The sequence below is a fragment of the Rhineura floridana genome, chromosome 10 (assembly GCF_030035675.1).
Source record: "Rhineura floridana isolate rRhiFlo1 chromosome 10, rRhiFlo1.hap2, whole genome shotgun sequence".
In the NCBI taxonomy this organism is placed as follows: domain Eukaryota; kingdom Metazoa; phylum Chordata; class Lepidosauria; order Squamata; family Rhineuridae; genus Rhineura; species Rhineura floridana.
In genome coordinates this window covers 58,923,553-58,949,206 of record NC_084489.1, presented here as the reverse complement: position 1 = coordinate 58,949,206, position 25,654 = coordinate 58,923,553, and the positions used below count along the sequence as shown (strand labels likewise).

At 42.1% G+C, this 25,654-nt stretch overlaps 1 protein-coding gene and 1 long non-coding RNA gene across 4 annotated transcripts in view; one reads left to right on the top strand and one right to left on the bottom strand.

The window, feature by feature from the left end:
• The window catches only part of HACD1 (3-hydroxyacyl-CoA dehydratase 1), a 33,699-nt gene extending 29,466 nt beyond the window's left edge, over positions 1 to 4,233 (top strand). For all 3 annotated transcript variants that reach the window (XR_009758055.1, XR_009758054.1, XR_009758053.1), the window contains exon 8: positions 4,057 to 4,233. The gene's annotated coding sequence lies outside the window, so the exon portion shown is untranslated. The remainder of the gene's footprint in view (positions 1 to 4,056) is intronic.
• On the bottom strand, positions 483 to 15,999 carry LOC133364911 (uncharacterized). Its single transcript, XR_009758056.1, has 3 exons — positions 15,899 to 15,999; positions 12,808 to 12,888; positions 483 to 574 (listed from the first exon to the last, which is right to left on the bottom strand). It is a non-coding gene; the product is annotated as an uncharacterized LOC133364911 (long non-coding RNA).
• Positions 16,000 to 25,654: the final 9,655 nt, after the last annotated feature.

The window sequence follows — 25,654 nt, the reverse complement described above, 5'->3', positions numbered from 1 at the left end:
ATAACCAATTAAAATCAGAATCCATAAAGCCTAAAAACACCTCTGACAATTAAAAGCCAAATTAAAACAAACACAATCAGTATAAATATAGGACAGGTATACATGTTCCACCCCACTAAAAGAGGTCATCAAGGGCTCAAGGCCTGGGTGTGGAGGAAGGTCTGCGCCTGCCACCTAAAAATGGATAAAGATGGCACCAGGCTTGCCTCCCTAGGGAGAGCATTCCATACCCGGGGGGCTATCTGTGAAAAGGCCCTTTCTTGTGTTGCCATCCTCTGAACCTTCCATGGGTTTTAATGACAGGCCATTGATGATTGCTAGGTCCAGGTTGGTTCATATGGGGACAGCTGGTATTGGGGTCCTGAGTAGCATAAGGCTTTTACAGGTCAAAACCAGCACTTTGAATTGAGCCCCAAAACTAATCGGTAGCCAATGCAATCGTGCCAGAATTTGTGTTTTATGTTGAGACCAACTTACCCTAGTCAACAATCTGGCCGCTGAATTCTGTACTAGCTGCAGTTTCTGAACTGTCTTCAAATGCAGCCCCAATTATAATGCATTGCAGTAGTCCAACCTAGTAGAAAATAGACAACAGAAATCATGCTAGTCCTCTCCAGATAGGGGTGCAGATGGGCTACCAGCCAAAGCTGATAGAAGGCACTCCATGCCACCAAGGCCTCTTGACCTCGGTGACAAAACAGTATAATGGATTCAGGAATACCACCAAGCTATGTACCTGCTTCTTCAGAAGGAGTGTGACCCCCATCCAGAGCAGGCCACATCCCATCCATCTGATCTAGGGAACCACCTACTGACAGTCTTATATAGATCAAGTTTCAGTTTATTGGCTCTTAACCAGTCATTTACCGGGGCAAGACACCAATTTAGTGCACCCACTGTCACACCTGCAGATATAAAGGAGAAGCAGAGCTGCATGTCATCAGCATATTGCAGACAACGTATTCCAGTGAGACAAATGTAATGAGACATTTATAAAAATAACATCGTGTGAATTCAACCAAACATTTAAATTTATAATCTTTTCTTGTTTGTGTCTGTTTATTACCTAGTGCCATATTTAAGTTATACATTCATATATAATTGGAGATATTGATGGCTTCTATTACTATAGTACAGGTGTGGAGGACTTTTGGCCCTCAAGGTGTTGCTGAACTACAACTCCCATCAGCCCCAGGAAGCATGGTCAACATCTGGAGGGCTAAAGGTTCCCCACACCAGCTGATAATATCTTCAAACTGAATAGGATATATTGACCTGACATAGGCATAATGGTAAACCGTAGTTAATATTAAATGAGCCCAGACACACTTCAATCTTCCACAGTCCTTCTGCTCCTTTGGTGTGTGTGTGCAAGGAGGAGATCAAAAGCAGCTGCAGGTTCAAACTGACTGTGGTTTGTCATTAGCTCTGACAACTATGGTTAGTTTAAGCTATGGTTTATTGAAACTTCTCAAAAATCATGCTTCCTGATCTTGACTTGTTCCAATACATCACAGTTTAATTAACTACAGATTCTATCTAATGACAAACTCTGGTTAGTTTTAAACTAGGAACCAGATGCTTTCACTCTCCTTTTCTTATGCACACTGGAGGGAGAAAGGGAACTGCTTGAGCCCAAGGGTCACCCATTTTCATTCACATACCACTAAATGTCAGTTTAGTGTTATGTCTAACTGAGCTGGATCACATATAATGCCAAACTCATTTGCATTATGAATGAGCCTTGTGCTTATTCACTCTTCCAGTTGACTGAGTTCGATGGGTCTAAAGGGTGACTATCTTAGTCTGGATCCAATCCAGTGATTTCAAGTCTTGAGTCTGCAGATCTTAACTCTGCCTTGTGCAAACCAACTTTAGACAGCATTGTCTGAAGGCACATGGATCAGTCATCTTGTTGAAGCTAAGCACGTCAGGGTCTGCTCAGAGTCTGGTTGAGATCCATAGATGGGAGGCAACCTGGGAGCTCCATGTATGCTGCCACAAATTCAATGATGGAAGATTTAAATGTAATAACCTGATGTTAGCATAAGTGGTGTATTTATCAATTTTCAATTAATAAGTATCTAATTTCATAATGCAAGCCATGTTAAATATAGAGATGTCCTATCCCCAGAGAGAGCACACAGTTTCACCCAATTTTTCAACATGAATATACAGATAAGCTTCCGCCGGGCCTTGAAGACCTGGCTCTTCAGGCAGGCTTTTGGGGTGGGTTAGGTTTCTTACTGTTATGGTTTTAAATTTTAATGTTTTAATGTATTGTTTTATCTTGTACGTTGCCCAGAGTGGCTGGACAACCAGCCAGATGGGCGACTAATAAATTAAATAAATAATAAATAAATAATAGTAACAGGCCCAATTAATTTCAATGGGACTTAAGTGCGACTAACTTCCATGTTTGCATATGCAACATGCCAGTTCAGTAATAAATTGCATGATGGAGTTTTAATTAAAAGCCAAACCAAGTTAGCAATGACAAAAAAAAACAGTATTGCATATGTGCATATATCCTTTTAGAAGAAGGAATCAAGCAACCTTAAGCTTGATTCTCTTTTCCTTGAAGGGTGTGTTTTTATAACTAGGTGTGTGTGACAGCAAGTGTGCTAGACTTGGCAAGTTGCCTGAGCATTTGTGGTAAGATGCCAGTCGATAGTGTGAGAGAAGCTGTTCAGCCAGAGGCATAGTTCTGTGGCAGGCTGAAGCTGGGTTCAGATTCTGGCAAAGGGAGGCGAGGGACCAGAAGCAGGAAATGTACTCAAAAGACAGGCTGTGGCTGGCGATCAGATCCCAAGCTGATTAGATAAAAAGCTAAGGTCCAGAGGCAGAAATGTAGTCAAAAAGACAAGCTCGTGGTTGTATAGACCAGTCCTATTGGTTCCTCAAGTCACATGGTCCTGTGAACACAGGCCACTATATGAGTGGTGCTACATCACAACAGAACCTTATACAGTTATGCCTTCAACCTTAAAATAGTCCTAGTGGCTGAGGAAGTGAGGTGCCTGGTTCTATCTAAATCCCCAGTTTGAACTCCTTTGTGCTTTATAGAAATTCAGCATCTTCATATGACACTGACTTTAATGCAAAATGGAGAATGCCAAGCTTTCCAGAGAGATGAGGGCATTTCTGTCAGGGAGTACTTGCTTAGAGGAGTACGCTATCTGCATTCGTAAAGTACTACTGGCATCTTAGAACTTAGCCCTGTGTAACTGGTCGCTGCCAGTTCTGAGCACTAAATGTACACGGAGTCACTCTATGTACGCTTTTAGTTTTGGTTCCTCACCAGGGCTCCAAGCTAAGTAGCCTGTGGGACTTGCAAACATTTTAGCATTAAATATGCTATGTGGCTTGGCAATGCATACTCTTTTTTCCCTTTTGTACTGTTTTTGTTTGTTTTCAGTAGCCTGCTTAGATGTATTCCAATCCATCTTCTCCAAGACTTTCATTTTAAAAGCCATGCTGTTAACATATCTCAGTCCATATATGTGAAGTTCACCAAGTTGCATTTTCTCAGATACTGTACAATATCAATACTCAATCTATGTAGATTGATTTTTTTAAAGAAGAAAAACAGAAAAACTAACCTTTTAAATAAGATAGTTTCTCAGTGTTTATATACTACTGCAAATGAGCCTTTCTAGATGCTTCCAGTACTGAAGGGAATTAACTTGGCAATTCAACAAAAACTTGTGCTTCATGGTAGTTTGAATGTGTCTGGTTTTACCAAGCATTGACCAAATGGCACTGGTCAATTTATGGAGCTGAAATTTTACAGCAGGTCACTGCATAGATACAAATATTATGTTTCCATAACCAGGATTACTGCACACAAAGTTCACCTTGAGATCCCAACTATAAGAAATTGCAGCATGTTTTTTGACACACATCCATGTTTTATCCTTCCTTCAATCTTGATATTTTTAATGCAAATATTATATTATTTAGCAAACAGATCTTGTAGTTGTGTAGGATTTTTTTGGAAATATTGGTGTGCTGTTAATATTTAATCTTAGCCATTCATTTGTTTTCTATTTACAGGCTTACATTCTGCAATGTGCTGTTGCATGTGTTAAACACCAAGCACATTCCCATGGTGCAGATTTCAGAAGCTCTCAAGAATGATTCCTTCCTCCAATAGTAACCTTTACATGTTTGATATAACCTTCACTTAATGGGCCATGAATATTTATCTTCCTTTTCTCAAATAAAAATCTCTCATGCATTTTGATCCATAAATTAGTCTTCAGCCAATTGTTTTGTTTGTCTGTGACTAATTCTGTCTCTCTCACTCCTGTTTTGTAAATGAACCTAGGTCTGAGTTTTGCTGTTTTGCCTCTCTTAGCATAATCCTATATGTGCCTACTCAAGGAAGTCCCATTGAGTTCAATGGAGCTTACTCCCATGAGACTGAGTAGAGGATTGCAGCCTGCTTCCTTTCAATTGTATCAACTATTCCTCGATGTCTTAGAATGTGATTATTGGCTCATCCAAATGGAACGGAATAATCCACGTTTTCCATATCCAGTTCGTCATCTGACAGTCCTCACTTTGCCTGTTTGTTCGCTCTTTCCCAATAAAAAAACCCGCTTCTTTTGCTCCCGCACACGCAGCGAGAGGACCCGTACTTCTTCTTGCTTTTTCCCAGCTCTGCCCATAACACTCCCCCCTATCAGCCAATTGGTCTGCAAAAATATGATGTATGCTCCTCTCACCCTTTGCAACAAAGCACAATAAGGCACATGCGCTTGAACGTACAAGCGCGAAAGTTTGAATTTCCTGATGGTTTGGTAGTAGTGGCTGTAATGGAGTTCCTTGTCGCACATCACTCTGGAGCAGCACCAGCCGGGGTGTGTGTCTCCAGGTGCCCCTGACCATCCAGGGGGATTGTGGGCAGTGCAAGGGATCAGCGCTTGTAATCGCCGGGCGAATCCCCCCATGACCCTTGGGCTCATTCACTGCAGGGTTCAGCCCCGGACCGTTATGCGGCTCGGCGGCAGGAATGCTGCCCCTGAGGGAAGCAAACAGCCCCCCCCACAGGTGTCCACTCTTGGCTCAGGCAGGGAATGCGGGCAAACAGCCCCACGTGCTGCTGTGTCAATCTGTGCTGAAGCGACCAGCACAGGCTTTGCGGTGTTCCCTCTGATAAAAGAAACATGCAAATCACTTATATGCCTATAATTCCTGTATTTTTGTTTTGTTTGTATTTGCAATATTTCGCAAAACCGACTGTATGCTTTTCTACCTTTAACGTTTCTGGAGATACACATGATTGCAATTCCACTTATTTCTCCAGAACAGCAAGTAATGATGTGTCATGTCTAGGAAGGTAGACCACCAGTCTCTATAGTTGCAGGTGGCTGAGACACTCTAGCAGACCACTTATATGCCAATAATTCCTGTGGGTTTTTTGCTTGTATTTATTGACTGTATGCTTTTCAGCTCAGCTGGGCTGCGGAGAACCTGCAGGCTGTGGTTGAAATTGAGAAGACTCAAAGAGAGTAGGAAAGCAAAATTGACTAAGGGTGCATGACTGTCTGTAATCCAAGAGGAAAGCCTCTATTTCTCTTCTCTTCTCCCCCCCTCTCCCTCGACTCTGGATGCCTGGAAGCAAAGACCAATACGTTCAAGAAGGGCATTTGATGTGGAGGGTGAAGGGTGGGAGGTGGAGGTTAGGTAAAGATAAATAAATAAAGATAGGTAAAGATAAATATTTTCTCCCTTGAAAAAGTTTACAAACAACCACAATTGCAGATCTCACCCTGAGCGGCCGCCCAGTTTGCAGGCTGGCTAAAAATTAACCACTATTGCTGCTTCTGCGCAAATGCGCTTTTTTGCATCTGCGCAGTAGAAGTTGCAGGGCCCCCCCAACACCACACAATTGCTCTGATAGGTTCCTTTTTCCCGGGCTTTCCCCGGACATTCGTGCACATGCGCAACAGTGGAAATACATGATTGGTTGAGAATGAGGGAAGGGATATGGGGAACCGCCCAAGAACAGCCCATCAAACACCCACATCTGTAAAGTCTGTGGTATTGCATCCAAGCGCCTGAAGGTACAGCGGATGATTCCCGGTTTAAAAAAGCAAATCGCATGATTTGAGGTATTGCAGGAGCGGATTTAACCGCACGAAAATGCGCAAAAGCGTGTGGCGTCATATGGACAACTGAAAAATAATGAAAACACAAAGCGATCATGTCACACATTTTACAGTCGTCTGGATGAGCCCTATACCTTCACACATGCATCTGTCCTCAGTCCTCTCCAATATATATATATTTAATCTGTCATTTCTATCCAACTCACTTTACAATTTTTTCTCCCAACATTTTATCTGTGATGCCAGTGCTTCACACTTGCAAAGAAGCTGTGGAAATCTGAGAAATCTGTCACTGCAACCTGTACAATGCCACAGAGGATGCTTCAGCCCTATTCACCCCAGTGGGTAGCAACTTTAAAACAGCTCCTAGGGTGAGCTACTGCTACTTGGGGCAATAAAATGACTAGGTTGTCCTTCAGAGGAAGGAAGAAAGACCTTGCAGCCCATGTTGCTCCTGATCATCCACCTTGGGTTGGAAGTTTTGAAGTACAGGCAAGGTGGGTACACACACACACCCCTTCACCCTCTTCATCTGTGCACTTTAATGTGGCAAAAAGGAGGCCACGCAAGATGTCCATGGAGATCACAGTAGGGGTTAGGGACAGAAATATTTCTGATAATGTACCTGAAGCTGCAAGATGCTTACACTAACAAAAATTAGGGTGGAGAGAATCCACATTTGAGCTTGAAAGGAGTGTTGAGATCCAGATAACATTATGAATGTTCTTTTGTCCGTATAGATTAATAGCAGGGAATTGCTGCTTAAATTATACCAAGATTTGTGATGGTTTGTTTGAAAACTGCTACAATTTCAAACAAGTTGAGGGCAACTTCAGCTAAATGGCCTGCCAAGTTGCACTGCACTGACATAATTGTGATCCAGATAAGTAATAACCACCCCAGGGACTGCTGGCAGGAATTTTGTCTGGCAGAGTTAGCAAAATACAACTTTGACATTGAAATCATCCACTTCTGCTGATTAATTCCACAAAGAAGGAAACACCTGGCCCACCTGTCAACAGAAATTATCTCAAAAAGTAATCCTCCACAATGAATGCGAGTTTAATGACACATCCTATTAAAAATAGGCAATTCAGATCAAGGCTCAGCTGCTGTGACATTCTCAGCTTGGAATGCTGTGGCCAGTTAACCTCTTTAATTTTCTGTCACTGATCTCTGCTCATGACATTCCATCACAATGGCATTTTGCCTGTCCTGAAGGCAGGACTTACAGTTACAGTATAGCGGATGGCAGGTTGCAGAAGAAAATGTTGCAGATGCTTTTAAAGGAATTATTTTAGTATTATTTATTTAATTTACTAGTTGCTTTTTTTCCAAAAGAAACTCCAAGTGACTTAGAACATAAAAGCAAGGATAAAAACATCATAAAATGCACAAAAAATATTTACAGCAAAATCCAACTCCTCTCCACCTAACTAAAAACAAACAGAAAACTCGAAAGGAGCCAAAAAATAAACAATGATGGTGCCAGTCATTCCTCCCTGGGAAGAGCATTCCACAAATGGGGAGCCACCACTGTGAAGGCCCCTTCTCATGTTGCTACCCTCTGCACTTCCCTTGAAGGGGGCACATGGAGAAGGGCCTCAATGCGTTTAGATCAGTGGTTCTTAACCTTTAATCCTCTCCTGCCTACCAAGTACATATTACCATTAAATTCACAAACAAACAAATGCAGCTAGGATTGCCACTGCCTTTGTTCCTAAGGCCCAAGGGGCCAATGGTGGAGAATCAGGGGTCAAGGCGGGACTCGGGATGGGATCATTGGGGGACTCAGGTGAACCGTCTCTGAAAGGTGGCTCCTCAGGCTGCCTTTGGACTGGTGCAGGTTTCTCCATCTCTGGAGTGGCATCTGGGGCTCCAATTCCTTTTCAAGGACTCTCCAGGTTCTGGGTTGCCAGGATCCTGAAAGGTATTGGTTATTGTGCTCAAACTGGAGGGGTGGAATGGGGGAAGGGGTTCAGGCAGAAGCATGGAGAGAGTGGTGGAAAGCAAGACTGTGTGAATGGCCATGAAATTACTCTTTCAAATACTGCTGGGCTACAGCTTCCATCATCCCTGACCATTGGCCATGCTGGCTGGGGCAGATGGGAGCTGGCCCAATATCTGAATGGACACAGGTAGGGATGGGGTTTATGGCATAGTTCTGATCTGCTTGTATTCTGAAAGTCCGCCGTTTGATCCCGATCCACCCTTTTTTTGTTCCAGTTTGCTCTGGCACTTGCCAATTTGATCTGCTCTGTGTGTTTTTGGGTGATTCAATCTGCGTGGGGGGGGATTCCACTGGCAAAATGTTTTTGTAATTATTAACGTGAGTGCTTATGTAAATGATGACAGTATTCGACATGGTTTTTTGGTGGTGGGAAAAAATTGTATAATTTTTATGTAGCATACGTGAATGATCACAGTGTTCCAAATGGATTTTTTGTGATTGTTATCATACCTGCAATTATGAATGCAGCAGCTTTGATTACAAAGATAGTTACATGAAATAGGGGGGAAATTTGGGGGGGAAATCCATGCTGATTACAGCCATGGCCCACTGCAAGAAATCAGTGCTGGTCCAAAAGGATAGTGAACTGTTGAATTCAGTCAGAATTCGACAGTCCAGTACCAAGCCTGATTTAGTGGATATTCTCCCTCATCCCTAGTCACAGGTTCCCCTTCCCTGCCTTAAGTGGTGGACTCTGAAAGTTCATATAGACAAATGGAGAAACACTGTCTCAAAAAAGTACCAATTTTTATTTGAGCCCGATTGAACTGAATTAGGCTCAGAAGAAAGTCAGCAGCTATTGTAATTCTTTCAGAATCGGTGTAATATGGCTCTGTTCCCCAGCACACACAATCTTGAGAGCATCTGTGCTTAAATAGCAGTTCATGTTTTCATTACTATCTTGCGAAGATGGCCCCTGGTCTTATAGGGCAGGCTCCCCTCCCCTCCCACTCCTGTCTCCATCCCAGCAAGATGGCACTAGGATGTTTGGTGCAAGGCTCTGGGGTACAGTGATGCAGGGAGGATCGACCTCTCATATCTCTGCATCATTTTGTCAGTAAGCTGATCCACTATGACTTTTGTCTTCCTTTCCTCCCCAGGCTCACTCAATGAAGCTTCCACGATGGCCTAGGTACCAGGTTCTCTGTGTGAAAGCTGACTGGCTGAGTGGAAAGGAACACTCCCTTACTTTCCTCCCCTCATGGTTAGATTATTTATTTGTTATTTATTTAATTGATTCTATTTATGAATCGCTTCCTATAAAAGACCTTGAAGCCATGTAACAATAACAACATCAACAAAACAATTTTGGATAAAAAGCAATTTCATATGTAAGAAATTTCAGATCCAATACAGATACAGCCTGGGATAAAAATGTCCACTTATAAAGTCTTGTTGACAAAGGAAGAACTTCAGTTGGCCCCGCAAAGAAAATTAAGATGACGCCTTTCTGATATGCAATGGGACGGAGATACCACAACATTAAAGGCACAATTCCTACATCGTGCAGGACAGACTTCCTGATGGGATAACATCTGTAGGAGATCCTCTCCTGCAGAGTGTAGTGATTGGTTGGGTATATAAGGGATGAAACTATCCTTCGGGTGCCTACTCAAAAAGACGCCCGGAAGGTGATTACAAGAAAGAGGGCCTTCTCGGTAGCGGCCCCCGAACTATGGAACACCCTTCCTGACGAGGTACGCCTGGCGCCTACTTTATTATCTTTTCGGCGCCAGGTGAAAACCTTCCTCTTTACCCAGGCATTTTAAATCATTTTAAATCATTTTAACCTTTTAAATCTTAAAATTTTGTACCTTGTATCTTTGTATCTGTATTTGATATTATTTAAGTTGGCTGTGTTTTGTCTGCTTGTTTATTGTGTTTTTAAGGATTGTTTTAAAAATTGAAATGTAATTATATGTCGTATCGATTATACACCGCCCAGAGAGCTTGCTACGGGCGGTATAGAAATCGAATTAAATAAATAAATAAATAAAAATCTTTTAGGTATCCTGGTCCTAAGCTGTATAGAGCTTTGTAGTTTAAGGCAGGGAAGAAAGAAGAATTTGGTTTGCTTTGCATTTTAATGCAGACCTACCTAATTTGCTCTTCCTGAAACAATATGTGAAGTGAAACACAGTGGTCCTTTTAAATCTGCACTTCTCCGAATTTTGTGAAACATTTCTCCAACCTAAAAACGTTGCGCAAAAATATGTATCATATTAGACAGTGTGCATAAAAATGCATATATTATTGAAAATAACATGCAAAGCAGTATAAGGCAAAATTGCATACAAAAATGTGTGTATAAGGAGAAATGGACACTAAAATGCAGAGCCATTTTTGTAAGGTGTTTTTTAAAAAATTGCAAACTGATGCAGAAATGTGGCAAATTGAACTTCAGATTGGGAAAATGAGAAACTGAGGGAACCCAACAATGACAGATTCATCCATTCCTCATTTAGGTCTACGCAAGTCAGAAATAAATTGCACACTCTATCTCATCATGACCTTGAATAATAATTCAGAGCTGCCTTTTGGAATATTTTCAGCGATTGTCTTCTGTACTAGCATTCATTCATTCATTCATTCATTCATTGTGCACATTAAGGGCAAAGACAAAAATTAAGTAGATAGGCAGAGCAGACTGGAGCTAGCATAATGTAGAGCCTGGCACTTCCTATTAGAGGAGTTCTTAAGGCATTTGAAAGATCTTGCTAATGACTTTTCATGTATTATGCAGATACGCATATTTTGATGCATTTTGCCTGCCTAAATAGAAGCTACAGATAAAAGTTGTTTTTAATGGAAGAAATTGTCACACGTTAAAACAGTTTTACTATTATTATTATTCTATTAATAATAATAATATAAGTAATTTCTACACTGCTTTATATTTTGGGGGGGCAAACCTTGGGGGTTTTCAATCTAGATTAAAGCAGCAAACAAAAACATCACAAAATATTAAAAGAAATCACTACAGATACAGGTCAAATATAAAAGACACATTCAAAACAGAATAATTAACAGAAAAAGTATTCTCTTAAACATAAACAGTATGAATAAAAATCAAATACAAAAATACAACACACTCCGCATGATGTAAAATTTGAATGATATGTCCAAATTTGTTTTAGTTTTGCCCACACAATGCAAAGCATTTTGTGGACAAGGTTATAAATGGCCGTATGGTGCAGAGATTGCCAACCATTTTTGAGCCAGTGGGCACATTTGCGATTTAGAGCAAGTATGTGGGTGACAGTCTCAAAATGGCTGCCAAGGGGGCATGGAATAACACAAAATGGCTGCCACATCTATAAGAAACAGAAAAAGAGACAGGGACATAAAAATGGCATGGCCATGGCTACTATCAACTCCTCACATTAATGGGAAAAACCTGCATCAGCCACCACTGCACTTGCTTACAGGGAGAAGCTTTTTGCACCTCTCCTTTGTTCTGAATGGCAGGGAAGGGATGGCATCTAATGAAATGTGGGCGTGTTTAAGGGTGTGTGTTCAATGTAGGAGAGGTCAAGCCAGTGCAAATAGGAGCCAAGCAGTGGAGCAAACAGTATCTTGTGCATTGTAGATTTCTGAAGAGGATATTAACTGAGAAATTTCACAGGCACCATAGGATGTACTGGTGAGCACACTGGCATCCATAGGTGCCACACTGGTAACTCCCAATCTATGCTCTAGATAGAGCCAGAGCTTTGCAAATCTTCAGTAAGTTAAAAACCAGGCTAGGAACAATCATAGTATTTCTGTTGTGTTTTGTTGTTTTTCCACACTTGTACTGAGATAAGTAATAGTGGATTCTTCCACATTTGTCTGTAATGGATATTGTTTGTTCACTCAAGTTTTAATAGAGAAGCCAGATGACTTCAAATAATATTTGCCATACCATCTTCCCATCTGTTTTCAAAACTGATTTTGTGGATTTAGGGGGAGGGTAGCTTAAATTGCAGCACCAGCCTGTCCAGTGAGGAAACAGGGAACTAGCAAGGTGCCCATAGAGCAGATGACACAATGAGGTAAGCCCAGTGGGTGAGCCGAGATGGCAAGTCAAAAACACAATGCAAATCCATGTACCATATTCTGAAGGATTCTGATAACAGAACAGCTTCTATGAAGGAAGTGAAAAGTCAGTTTGGATGGAAGGAAACCTTTTTACATAGCGTCAAGGGACACAGAGAAATGGCATGCTCTTGGCTGATAGAGGCAAGTTTAAGTGGGTTTGCTGAAATGCAGATGAGGACTGGTAGCATTTCTATGGGGATATAACAGCCAAAGGAAAGGGAATCCTTAAGAGAAATGTAAAGAAAGAAGTTAGAATAGACATGACTTGATTGTGATGTCCTATAGAGTCAAAAATGTTTGGAACTGGAAGAGAAAACCATAATCTGAGAAAAACAGGAAATCTTTTTTCAAATGCAAGCCTGATATTGCTTCAGTGTATTTGGTTGTAGAAGCCATAGAAAATGTTCTATTGGCACTGTATGATATATACCCTCAGAACACAGAAAGGGCTTATATAATCATTTCCCCAAAGGCTTCTTTATAGGAGAGATGTCATAACCAAAAGGAAATGAGGCTGCTTTTTCGTGTAAATTTTGCTGAAATAAATATGAACACAAATTGCTCACAAGCACAAGGTAATGAGCAATAAAACCCACTTACTTGCATAAGGAATATTATCCTATTTCCATTGGGTTTTTCTCTTCTTATGAGGCCATTATCCCAACTGGATGAAACTAGAATCTGAAACAAGGAGAAAAGGCCAAAGTTATTTTGGACTGATTTATCCTGCCAATCCTGTTTCACAAACACAACCCCCGCCTGTTTCTTCATCAGGCAAAAATGGATTCTGTACGAATTGCTACCTGATATAGAAAGTTTACATTTTTTCTGCATCTTTTTTCCCACATGCATTGTTTGCTGAAGCCTTCCATATTTCTCATTAACTAGAAGTGCTTTAAAGTCTGGAACTTGATGGAGACTTGAGTGCTGGTGCCTCTTTTTCAAATAAAAAAATGCAGTGGATTCTAGAGATGGGCAAGCTGTGCTAGCATTAGACAGGGCAGCTATTCCATGCCTATTGGTCTTAAGTGGACCCCTTTATTCCATCTTCCATGATGGCAGGCAAACCCTCCCATTGCATTCATCACTTAAGTCACATACCCTGAGACACAGAGGCAATTGAGATGAAGTCTGCTTCTCCTTGCTGACTCAACCAGAAAGTCTATGGCTAAGGGGTAAGGAGCACATGTTGGTCAAGTTTTCTAAAATGCCTAAATTCTGCAGCACACAGGCAGACTAAAATTCTTGATTTTCCCATCGTAGCTGTGGTGCCCCTCATTGGCTAAGAACAATGGAAGGCAGGAGTAGGCTCACTTCTCACAAAATGGGCAGAAAACTGCCTCCACATTTTGCCTTGTATCTTAGTTCCACAAGGGCTAGAGACTTACTTGTTTTAATGAAAGCTGGGAATTGAGGCCACCTAATGGGCTAAGCAGGCATTAGCATGGCTGGAATCCAGGTAAACCAGGCAATAGGGCAACCCTATGCTGGTTGCAAATCACAGTGCTCTCCATAAAGTGGAAGGACTACATATTCTTGTATGAATCAGCCCACATTTTGAGGGAATCTCGGGAGGCCCTTGCAGAGGTACCCTACCAGCTGAGGTGATGAGGGTGGTAGCACCTCATCTTTGGAAAGCCCTCTCTGGATACATATATATCTGACACCTCCCCACGTGAACTTTAGGCATGGGGTAAAGGTATTTATTTGTCCAGGGCTTTAAATCTGATTTTACTGTTTGCACCTATTTGGACTTTGATCTGCTACTTTTAGGAATGTTCATTTCTGTGTTTGAGTGTTATTTGTTTTAATGTTTTGCTGCAAGCTATTTTAACCTCATTTTTTTACTTGTATGTTTTCTTGTTGTACGAGTTTTATATGCCACCTCAACATTTATCTTGATGAATTGGAATATAAACCTATTGAGCAATCAAATAAGTGTATCTTTTGAATCCAGGAAGAGATTTATAGATTTTATTGTACCTGTGTACCTGTGTGAGGGGAGATAAATCTGAAGTTTCCCACTCTTCACCATGGATGGTGCTGATGTCCTTATTGTCCCCGCTCATTTGATATTAGTAAGCAGTAAACAGAGGGGCATCTAACAAGCAGTGTTAAAAGGCACTGTACCAGAGTTTCTCAAACATTTGATAACCAAGCCACGGTTGTTGGGTTTTTTTCTGGATTAAAATTGGAATGAAATGTCTTCCTTAGACAGAAGATGACAGGGTTAGTCCTGCCTTGCAGCAGGGCTAAGTGGCCTGCTGCAGACAACACTGTGTGAGAGAGCGTGGTGGTGAGGGAGGACAGATGAAGGCAGGCATTTGTGTCAGAATGGTGCAGCAAAACATTTTCAAGTGGCGGCGGATGCTAGCATTTTGGGGTCCACTTTCCACAGCAAAATGCCTTGGGCCAGCAGTGAAGAAAGAACACGGACAGCTGCCTTCTCCTGAATCAGACCCATTGGTCCATCAAACTCAGTATTGTCTACAATGACGGAAGCGGCTCTCCAGGATTTCAGGGAAGGTTCTCTCCCAGCCCTACCTGAAGATGCCGGAGATTGTATGTGGGACCTTTTGCATACAAAGCAGATACTCTACCTCTAAGCTACGGCCCTTCCCCAAGTCTGATTCACAAAACATTCCCTGAGAAGTACTGCTGTTCTAGAAGCATCTTCACTTAATTTAGGGTACTTCCAGGCAGGGACCTTGGCTACATACACACCGTACATTGAAAGCACATTTAATATACATCCCTCCCCTAAAGAATCCTGGGAACTATAATTTACCCACCACAGAGCCACAATTCACTGCACCCTTAACAAAATACTATTCCCAGGATTCTTTTTGGGGGGGGGGAGAGTGCTTTAAATGTATGGTAAGAACATAAGAAGAGATTGCTGGATCAAGCCAATGGACCATCTAGTCCAGCATCCTGTTCTCACAGTGGCCAACCAGATGCCCATGGAAAGCCCACAAGCAGGAGCTGAGAGCAACAGCACACATGTAAGGCAAGAGCCTTAATTTGGAATTGCATCCCAGAGATATTGCAAACAGGTTTTGTTTTTTAGAAAGAGATTTCTCCCAGAATGGGTAAATCCAGATTAATTTGGCGGGGGGGGATATGGGTTGGCATTTTTTATGCTGACAATGTGTAGATGCTGCAAAAAACTTGCATGCACAGGGAGCACCAATCCCATAATAAACTCCTGTCTGGAAGCACCCTTAATCCAAAAGTTACCTATTTCTCTCCGCCCAGATGGGTGTGGGATGGGAAACTGTTCTGCAAGTTTCAAGCAGATGCTTGTTGGTCTGTGATCGCAGTGCAGAAGCACTAATTGGCTTCCTCCATTAAGTCGCCAAGAAAAACCCTTCCAATCCCCGAGCAGAGCACTGTTTTGTACTGTTATAAAAACAGTTTTCTTTTTTTAAAATAAGGGGCAACTGTTATGGACACCAGGACAAATGTTTTTACATGCCTTGAAAATAAAATGGTAGTCAGCCCACTGGAAACATAATCAATGGGGTAAGGCTGAGAGTGGAATAGGCTGACCAATGTGGCCTGTCAACTTCAGAGGGCTGATAGCTGGGCCATAACTAATTAGCCGGCAGTTAGCTGGGTTGTAAATCTGCCAAGGCTAGGCAGATAACAGGAACAGGACAAGGGAAGGAATGTTTCTGAGCAAACGTACCAAAAGCAGTGTCCAAACGCGTTCGTCAAGGAGGGAAAGCTGGGTTCAGTGAGCCAAGGGTTCAGTCCAAGGATCTGGGTTTTGGAAGCTGGGTCTCGCGTGGAGGTCATGACCGACGCTGTAGTCAGCAGCTTGCTGCAGTCATTAACTGCCTTATAAACCCCACTCCCTAAGACAGGTGCAGGTGATCAGCCTCCCGGCTTCTAAGAGCTTGCCTGTCTTAAACGGCCTGATCTATGGCATTGTTGCAATACTCGCTAGTGTCTTCGCTCTGCAGGGGGGAAGGGAGGCTCCTGTTCACTCCCTGAGTCCGACTGAGGGGCTTCAACCATGTCCTGGACACTCTCCAGCTGGGGAGTAGCTGGAGTTGCATCCTCTGGGATTCTGTTTGTTCCTTCTCCTGGGTCTGCCACCTGCTGCCCTTGAGTCCTCCTCCTCCTCCGAGGAGTCTTCCAAAGGGGCCATGACATGGCCTCATTTACAGCCCTTTATTTGAATTGTCAGAGCTAGACTGAGTTATGTCTGGGTTGAGTCAAGAATTTCCTGTTGCTGTTATGTTTGTCTTAAGAGGGTCAATAAAATTTTTGTCTAATGTTCTGACAGAAATGTGCCCTCTAAGGGCCTTCCATACTGCCTTTTAATCTGCAATCTAACCCCATTATGTGTCCATTAATTCACCGGCGTTCATATAATGTTCCCCGCCATTTCGGACTTTCTCCCAGTTAGATCCACACTTCGTCTACCCTGGTATAAACCGATTATTTTTTCTATCCCAATTATTAACCGCTCTAACCTCTGTAGTGAGGGCATCTTTCCCTGCTTTTTTGTATTATGGGCAGATGACGTTAGATCCCACCCTCTGTCCATGCTTCCTCCTCCATGCTTACAATTCATTCCTGCTTCCGGTACTGAACTTGGGTATTTCCTCCTTCTGGCTTCTGTAGCTGTATGGCATTGCTTTTTTTCTTTTTTAAAACTACTCTTTTGCAATCAAACATAAAATCAAATGTTTAATGAATCATGTTTCCACTTAAAAGCTATTTTGCAATATTATGCAAAGGCCAATAGACTTCATTGAAAGCACGGCAAACCTGCGCTTTTGTGTTAATTCAAAAAGTCAGATATATGTTTCTGCACTCTTCCAGAAAAGTGCGGTAAAAGCAAAGTACCGTTCTGGACCAATCACCGTAAAGGGGTGGACTTAGGGGTGTGACTAATGCAGAAGCAAATTAGACCAAAAAAATTTAACGCCTGTGCATATGGATTTGAAAATTTGGGTTTTAAAAAATAAATCCGAGCACAAACAGAACATGTATGGATCTGGAGGCCACCAACCAAATATGGAAAACATGGATTTTGAGGTTAGGTATGGATGGGCCCTAAGTTTTCTCCTGACTGGTGTGTCCTCTACGCTTTCTATGACATGTGTGATTACATATAGCAGTTAGGTTTATTTGTGTTTTTAAAAGTAATAACTTTGCCCATTCTTACTACTTGCACAAGGAAATAATTTGGGTTGAAGATAATAATCCAGGATCAAAATGTGATTAATGAATGAATGATTAATGGCAGTTTGCAAAGAGCAAGCATGTAGCAAGAAGACAAAAATGTAGAATGAAATATTTGAAGTCTGATCACATAAGCAAGATTGAGGGTAATGAATATTTATTTTGCAATCTAACATCCTCTAAACATAACCTAATAGGGAGCTATGCCAGGGATAATGGCATATGGATAATGTTAATAGGTTCAAAGACTTTTAGAAATCATCCTAGACAACTGTTGAAATGAAAGTCTCGGTTTAAAGAATAGCGAGATTTAAGTAAGAATAATACCGTTATGCAAAATGCGAGCCTGTAGCCAGAACTGTTATGGTGTTGGAGTCTAAGGGCATACTGAATGGCGGGATAGAGCCACATTATAAATTAATGCACCCCCCCACCAAAAAAATCCCCACCTGAATTCAAGTTATCCATTAAAAGCAGTCAATCTACCCTTATCAAGCTGGTGCAGACAAGTCTTAGTTTGATGCTATATAAGTAAGTCTCAGTCTCGCATGTCCGTCCCTCCAAAATGTTGGCTTGTGTCCTCCCTGGCCTCCTCTTTCACAGCAAACTATAATTTGTCATTACAACCACACTGGGCAAACGTTGGTTTGCAGAAATAATTGTTTAGCTGCAAATCAGAATTCAAAAGTACACTTCTGGTTTGCTGGCAAACTATGGTTTATGCAATTCATAGTTTGTCCAGTTCAGATGCATGACAAGCTATGGATTGCTGCAAAAGAGAAAGTCAGGTAGGCCACAAGGTGAACATGAAGTGAGAGGAGGAAGCAAAAGAGCCCAAGGTTCACTCATGTAATGCCAAACCACAGTCAAACCAGCCTGTTGCCTGGGAAACAGGAGTGGGTTTACAAGGGACAGGCCAAGACATTTTGCTGTCTGAGGCAAAGGACAGTGTGACACCCTCCCCATTCCACTGGACTGGCAGATGTATCTTATTTCAACACTGGTGATGGGACTGTGTCCTGCACTGGACCCAAGGGCCCAGGCTAGCTGAGCAAGCACAGGGCAGGTGACATGGCACTCAGGATGGAAGAATCTATCTGTTTTGGTGCCCCCCGTTTCTTTTTTCTAATCTTAAATTCAGTTCTCCAGATTTCTGCAGCAATTTGCATTTTTTTTAAAAAAAAATCTAATGAAAATTCATCTGCATTTTGGTGCAGATTTCTCCTAATAAACACATTTTTGTATGTAATTTTGAGACATGTACACATTTTTGCAAGCAAATTTTCCTAATTTAATGCATGTTATGTTCACTAATATATTATTTTTATGTACACTTTCCCATAGTGTATACATTTTTGGTAACATTGGTTTGTCGGAGAATGGCATCACAATATTCAGATTAGTGCGTATTTTGAAGGATGGTTGTGTTTCAGTTCTCATATTGTTTTGAAATGTGTGAATCTGATGGAGTCACCTTTAAATGCAAACTGAAACTGATTTCTCCCCCGTCTCTACACACCGCACACTGCTTGGTTCTCCAGCAGAGGGGAAGAATGTGGGCTCAGGAACATTGCTGCCAGTGTCTCCCATACCATCCACACTTTGCTATGTGTAGTGGCCCTCTTATGCTGCCTAATAGTAGGGCCGGCCCTGGTGTTTATTCCTTTCTTGTGAGCAATTAGATAAATGCTACCTGCACATTTCCCCTTATTTTTTTCAGTACATGAAAGAGCTAGAAACTTACCTTAAATAAAGTGAAATCTGAAAATGCAGAGAAAGGCCCAAGCAACATCAAAGCTCTCCCCCAATGGCTGTCCCCTGACAATGTGGAACATCTAGAACAGATCTAAGCTGCCACCAGTTAGCTGTGGCTTCATGGTTTCCTCATGTCTCCTGCTAAGCCCTGCCAGAGGAAAATAATTTTCTGGCCTAGGATTGAACTTGACTTCATTCCCTTCATTGCTACTGTACTCCTCTCTGTAGGGGATCACCTTACATATTCTTAATTGCAGAGACAGCTTGCAAAGCTGGCAGCGGTTTGCACTGAGAAATGGATTTTAAAGGTGTGCACTTCATTTACCGCCTCAGAATAGAGGCTTGGATCACATCATCCAGAGAAGGCAAGGCTGACAGCTGCTGTCACAGACAATTGTGTGTGTGTGTGTGTGTGTGTGTGAGGAAGTTGTTAAATGGAGGCACTAATTTTTTACTGTAAGTCTTACATTCTGAAAATGAATGGTACAATGTGGAGGATCATTATAAGGCTTGATTTTCTCACCAGCAGACTGCTGACGCATCAGTCTAAAGCAGCCATTCCCAACTTTTGGGTCCCCAGATGTTGCTGACTACCATTTATATCATTCCCCAAGCTGGCTAGGGCTGATGGGACTTGTACAGCAGCATTTGGGGACCCAAAGGTTGGGAAAGCACCAGTTCTCGTGCTACTGCACACTCTCTTCCACAGTAAGAGGGTTTTCTTTCTTTCTTTCCTATTAATGGGAGAATACCGCAACATCAATAGCCAATATCAACACAACTAGTAGAACAACGCTACTAGTGACAACTCTAGAGCTGATCTTACTAAGCACCTTAAGAATAGTTGGTGCATTAGTTTTTCAAGATAGGCTGTGGCTCAGAGATAGAGAATCTGCTTTGCATGGAGAAGGTCCCAGGTTCAATCCTTGGTATGTTCAGAGCCTATTAATTTCCTTCCAATCAACTGGTCTACTTTCCTCTCAGGAGGTGAATATTTCCTGACACCGATTGCTTCCCTTCAGAAGCTGAATGTTTGTGAACATTCCGTGACATCACAGCATCTCAATCAGTGGCAAGGGTGTCTTGGACATAACATTTTTAAATGTATCAGGTGGGGAAGCACCATCTGCAGCATGATCAGCAAATGGATGACAACTGTATGTTCCCCACACAAGAAGTCCTTGGCCAGACTGGGCTATTGCTATCACTACCGTGAATTATTTTAAAATATAGTAGCAACAAAATCCAGTTCTGTAATCATCATCATCATCTTCTACTAAATGCACAGTTAAAGCACAAGGTTGGGGCAGCATAATCAACAACAAGGAAAAAAATCCTGTTCTGTAATCATCATCTTCTACTACATGCAGAGTTAAAGTACAAGGTTGGGACAGCATAATAAACAACAAGGGAAAAAAACCCTGCACCCGGTAGTCAACGTGGTAGCCTTAACTCGTCATTGAAATTTCACTGTAAAGAGAAGCTGGTGGCATTTGCAGGAGTCCATCCATATTTATTTATTTATTTGCATACACACAAACATCCCACCTTTTCTCCAAGCTCAGGGCAGCAAATAAGGCTCTGCTGCTCCCCCAGTATTCTCCTCACAACAAACCTGTGAGGTAGGTTAGGTGCCCCCCATGAGCTTTATGGATGTGTGGGGATTTGAACCCAGGTCTCCCCAGTCCTAGTTCAATACCCTGACTGTTATAAACAAATCGCCCTAGCCCCCTTTTAGGGGTCCTAGTGGCTGGGGTCCGCTCCCAATACTCACCCTATAGAGCTCCAGAACGACGAAACAAGATGGAAGAAGAGTATATTTATTGCTAACACGTGCACATGGAGAAGTAGCAAGCTAGTTCTGACTCAGCTAGGCACAGCCAAGTCTTTTATCAGCTTTGTTTTACTAATTATGCATACATCATTATGATCATAATTACATCACTTTAATCCCTGCCCACCTCCTTCTAGTAACGTCCCCTCTCTTCCTAAATCCATATTTGGAACTTGTTTTTCACAGTTGTTTTGCTCATTTTAACCTTGTATCTGCAACAAATTTTGATACTTTTCTACAGTACAGCTGGACATTGCAACAAAAGCCTGAGACCTTATTTTTGCAAACGCAGCTTTAAACAAACAATGATAATGCAAGTCAGCAAATTAGCATTTCTTTTAACACACACACACGTAAATTAACTGTCAGCAAATTAACACAAGCAAGTTAACTGTCAGTTTACTGTGCTACAATTCCAAACAGGCCCAGCACTTTTTACTTTAAACAACAAATAAGCAAAATACATTTTTAATTCAAACAAACAAAGTCCAGTGTCACAATTCCCCCTTTAGAAGCTTTTTGATATTTATATCATATAGCTTCTTCATTCTGAATAACTTGCTGTTACATAATTTTGCCATACATTTGCATGCTACTTTTAGTTACTGCATTATCTATTATGCTGCGAATACCATTCATGATTACAGGTAATAAGCAAGGCAAAAGCATACATCCCAATAAAATCAAAATAACCAATACAATCATTGTCTTCATTCCTCCTAACCAGTTGAACCAACTGCCCCAATTTCCAAGATTTATTCCTTTCCAGGTTTGCACTGGGGCATGGGCAAGTACCTTAATTTTTGTAGCAATTTCTTTTACTACTTCGCCATTGTTATCAATTTTCAAACAACATTCTGTCAGATTTAGGAGTCCGCAGACCCCTCCTTCTTTGGCTAACAAATAATCCAAAGCCAATCTGTTTTGAAGTATTCCTTCTCTCATTTGAGTTGACTGATCAGCAAGCAATGTTAAAGCTTTAGCTGTTTGATTGGTTATTATTTCCAATACCGCCTGGAGTCTAATGAGGCGATTCAAAATATATATTGGGCCACGGTACCCTGCTGAGCCATCATGTGCCCATGAGGCAGGATCATAAGTTGCAATAATATGTTCTGGAGGCCAAGTATCTCCCCAACCATTCCCTTGACCTTTGGTCAAAGAGGTATCAATGGCCCGTTGTTTCCTTTCAGACTGTTCTTCATCAAACACTGGAATTAAAGAATTTAGGTTTCCACCTTTTATGGTATACATTGGCTGTATGATTCCAACATAACAAATGCCAGTCCAATTTAAGGGAAGAATTGCATAAGCCTTTTGTCAACAAATCCAATAATGTCCTTTTAGCGCAGGCATGGTAGTATTATGTAGAATTAAGGAGTCTTTATTATAAGGGATGTAATAAGTATCCTTTGAGCCAAGGGGGCCTGTAACAATGCGATACCCTTGTCCCTGAGCAAAACTACACTTCCATAGTTGGGATTCATTCTTGTAAGTACATTTAGTATCATTACTGGTTTGGTTCCATACTGCCCAATAATTCTGAAATCCTAGAATGACAGTCCCATTAAGGTGTTTCCATAGCCATCCTTGATCTTTCAAGACTACAGGAATCGTTAGATTTCTTTCTTGGCACTCATTCAATTGAATATCTGTGGGCTCACACTTAGATCTACACGAACTCCGATTACGCGCATCAGGGATACATGAACACCATGTTCCATTTGTGAGTTGGACATGTGTATTATTCCATTGGGATCCAAATGTAGTACAATTTGTAACTGGACAGCCATTAATGGAACAATACTCACGCCATCCCAACGTCCAATTACATTTACCAATTCCAACATACTTGCCTCTAGAAATATTCTGTTGGAGGCAATGTTTGCCCAGACTTGATTTGTACAATTCCCATTCATGTGGCTCTGTCCAAGTGCTTAGATTAGCATGTACCTCACTTTTATTACTTAAAAGCCAGTAGGGTGCAAGGGGAAATCCTATCCATGGCCATTTTAAAAATCGTTTCGGACTTCCACAGATCCAACAATTTGTAAGGTTAAACCCTTTGGCTACCTCTTGAGCGAGTTCAACAAACACATTTTCCCTTTTCTCCTCCTGGAATGAGCGCCTTTGACTTCTGCGTATTCTCGTTTCTTGCGTGGAAAAAGGAGCTGGGAAGCAGATATATACCACAAATAAAGAAATTAGACACAAAATAGTACCAAACATAGACTTAAAGCCCAGAGAGTTGATATCTGCAGAGTTTCTTCCCATCTTGACATAAGGTATAACCTAGGTCATCACCTAATACTACTGTTCGGAATTCTGTGATTTACCCAAGTCCGAACTACTGTATGCCACTGATATGGTCTATCAAGGCGTGAACCAATTAAGGGTGGTCGTTCCCGGATCACTACCACAGGAACCCGAAGGCGCCTTCCTTGGTCTCTTTCAGCTATAATTACAATTAATGGGAGAGGTGGAACACTTCCTCCCATTAACTTAAGGGCCTTGATCAAGGATGTATCGATCCGCCCATCTACGCCACACACGTCGTCGGTATGTAAGATTTGCCTCTAAAACAGGATGCTAATAATACTGTCTAGGATTATTAGGTAAATGGGCAATCAACGGAACATGGGGCAAAATAACATTTACTGAAATACGTCCCCAAGATTCAAATCTCCAATCTCTAGGGTATGCTTCCGGTGGCAACGTTGGTGGAGACCCTCCTATCTACCACCTCAGGCGTACAGTCCTGAGATCGATATCGGGAGGGAGAACAGAATTCAGAAATGTTCGAGCAATGGTATGCAGGTGTTGTCTTCTATCCTTGGTACACGTATCTACAAGTTGGACTACTGTTATTGGAACCTTCCTTCTAGGATCTCCTAGCACTTGTGCACCAACAGCCTGGATGGGGAAAGGTTTCCTTGAACCTCCCATACAATTTTAGTCTTTCTGTCTCTTCAACTTGAGCTTCAGGTTGAAACCCGGCACAGTTTCCGACAACCACTTTTCTTCAGGCACTTGATCCTTCACCCCTCCAGTTGGGGAGTCCTTGGCTACTCCCTTCTCTGGTTCCTCAATAATGACAGGCTCTGCTCTCTTTATCCAGCTAACGTGGACCCATCGCTTGTGACCTACGTGCTTTACTGATAATCTGCTCAGGCAGTCCCCACGTGGGCTGCAAAGGCTCTTGCTTCCACTTCCGGACTCGTACCCAATCACCGGGTTGATATTGATGGATCGCCACATCCAGGGGTAACCTCTGAAATTCACGATTGTGCCTGTGAATAGAGGACAAAACACCCTGCAAGGCAGTGACATACTCCAATAACTGTCTGTTCCCCAATTCCCCACTAATCTCTGTCTGGGGCCCAGGCTCAATGGGAGGTCTGCCAAACAGTGACTCAAAAGGAGTCAATTTCGTTTTTCCCCTTGGAGTATTTCTCATAATGGTCAAAGCCAATGGCAATGCTGTTACCCAATTCAATTTAGTTTCTTGACATAATTTAGTCAACAAAGTCTTAACCGTCCGGTTTGCCCGTTCAACTTGACCGGATGATTGTGGTCTCCAGGGAGTATGGAGGTTCCATTTGAACCCTAAGGCCGCACTTACAGCACAAATTATCTTGCTCACAAAATGCGGTCCTTGATCTGACTCAAATGTCTCTGGCATGTTGTATCTTGGAAAAATTTCCTTTAACAAAGTCTTTGCAACCACCGTAGCTGTTGCGTTTCGAGTTGGAAATGCCTCCACCCATCCAGTCAACTGAACAATAATTACTAACAAGTATTTGTACCCTTGACACCTAGGTAACTCTGCAAAGTCAATTTGTAGTCTCTGGAAAGGATAGTAGGCCCATGGTCTTCCTCCCATAGCTGGTGGTGGCTTTGGAGCAGGATTAGTCGCTGCACAAATAGTACATCCATATACTGCTCGCTTTGTCTCTTCATATAATCCTGGTGCAACTACTTGTCTGATCAGAAGATCTCCTAAAGCGTTGCCTCCAAGGTGAGTCTGTCTATGTGTCTCCGTTACAAGGGCTCGAAGCACTGTTCTTGGGACAAAAATTAGTCCTGTGGGTAACTGCCACCAACCATTAGATAACTTTTGAGCCCCATACTGTACTGCAGCATCTTCCTCCTTCTTAGAATATTGAGGGATCAACTCTCTCCATGGGATCATGATGTTCATTAAATTCTTCTCCAATGGCTGTCCACTCAGCGCTGCTTCCTTTGCTGCCTCATCCGCTTGGTGATTTCCTTTTCGCCTAGTTGGATCTGTTTCTTTCCCATGGGCCTTCCCATGGATAATAGCTACTTTCTTTGGTAGTTGAACACAGTCCAAAAATTCCTTTATCATAAGAACATAAGAACATAAGAAGAGCCTGCTGGATCAGGCCAGCTAGTCCAGCATCCTGTTCTCACAGTGGCCAACCAGGTGCCTGGGGGAAGCCCGCAAGCAGGACCCGAGTGCAAGAACACTCTCCCCTCCTGAGGCTTCCGGCAACTGGTTTTCAGAAGCATGCTGCCTCTGACTAGGGTGGCACAGCACAGCCATCATGGCTAGTAGCCATTGATAGCCCTGTCCTCCATGAATTTGTCTAATCTTTTAAAGCCGTCCAAGCTGGTGGCCATTACTGCATCTTGTGG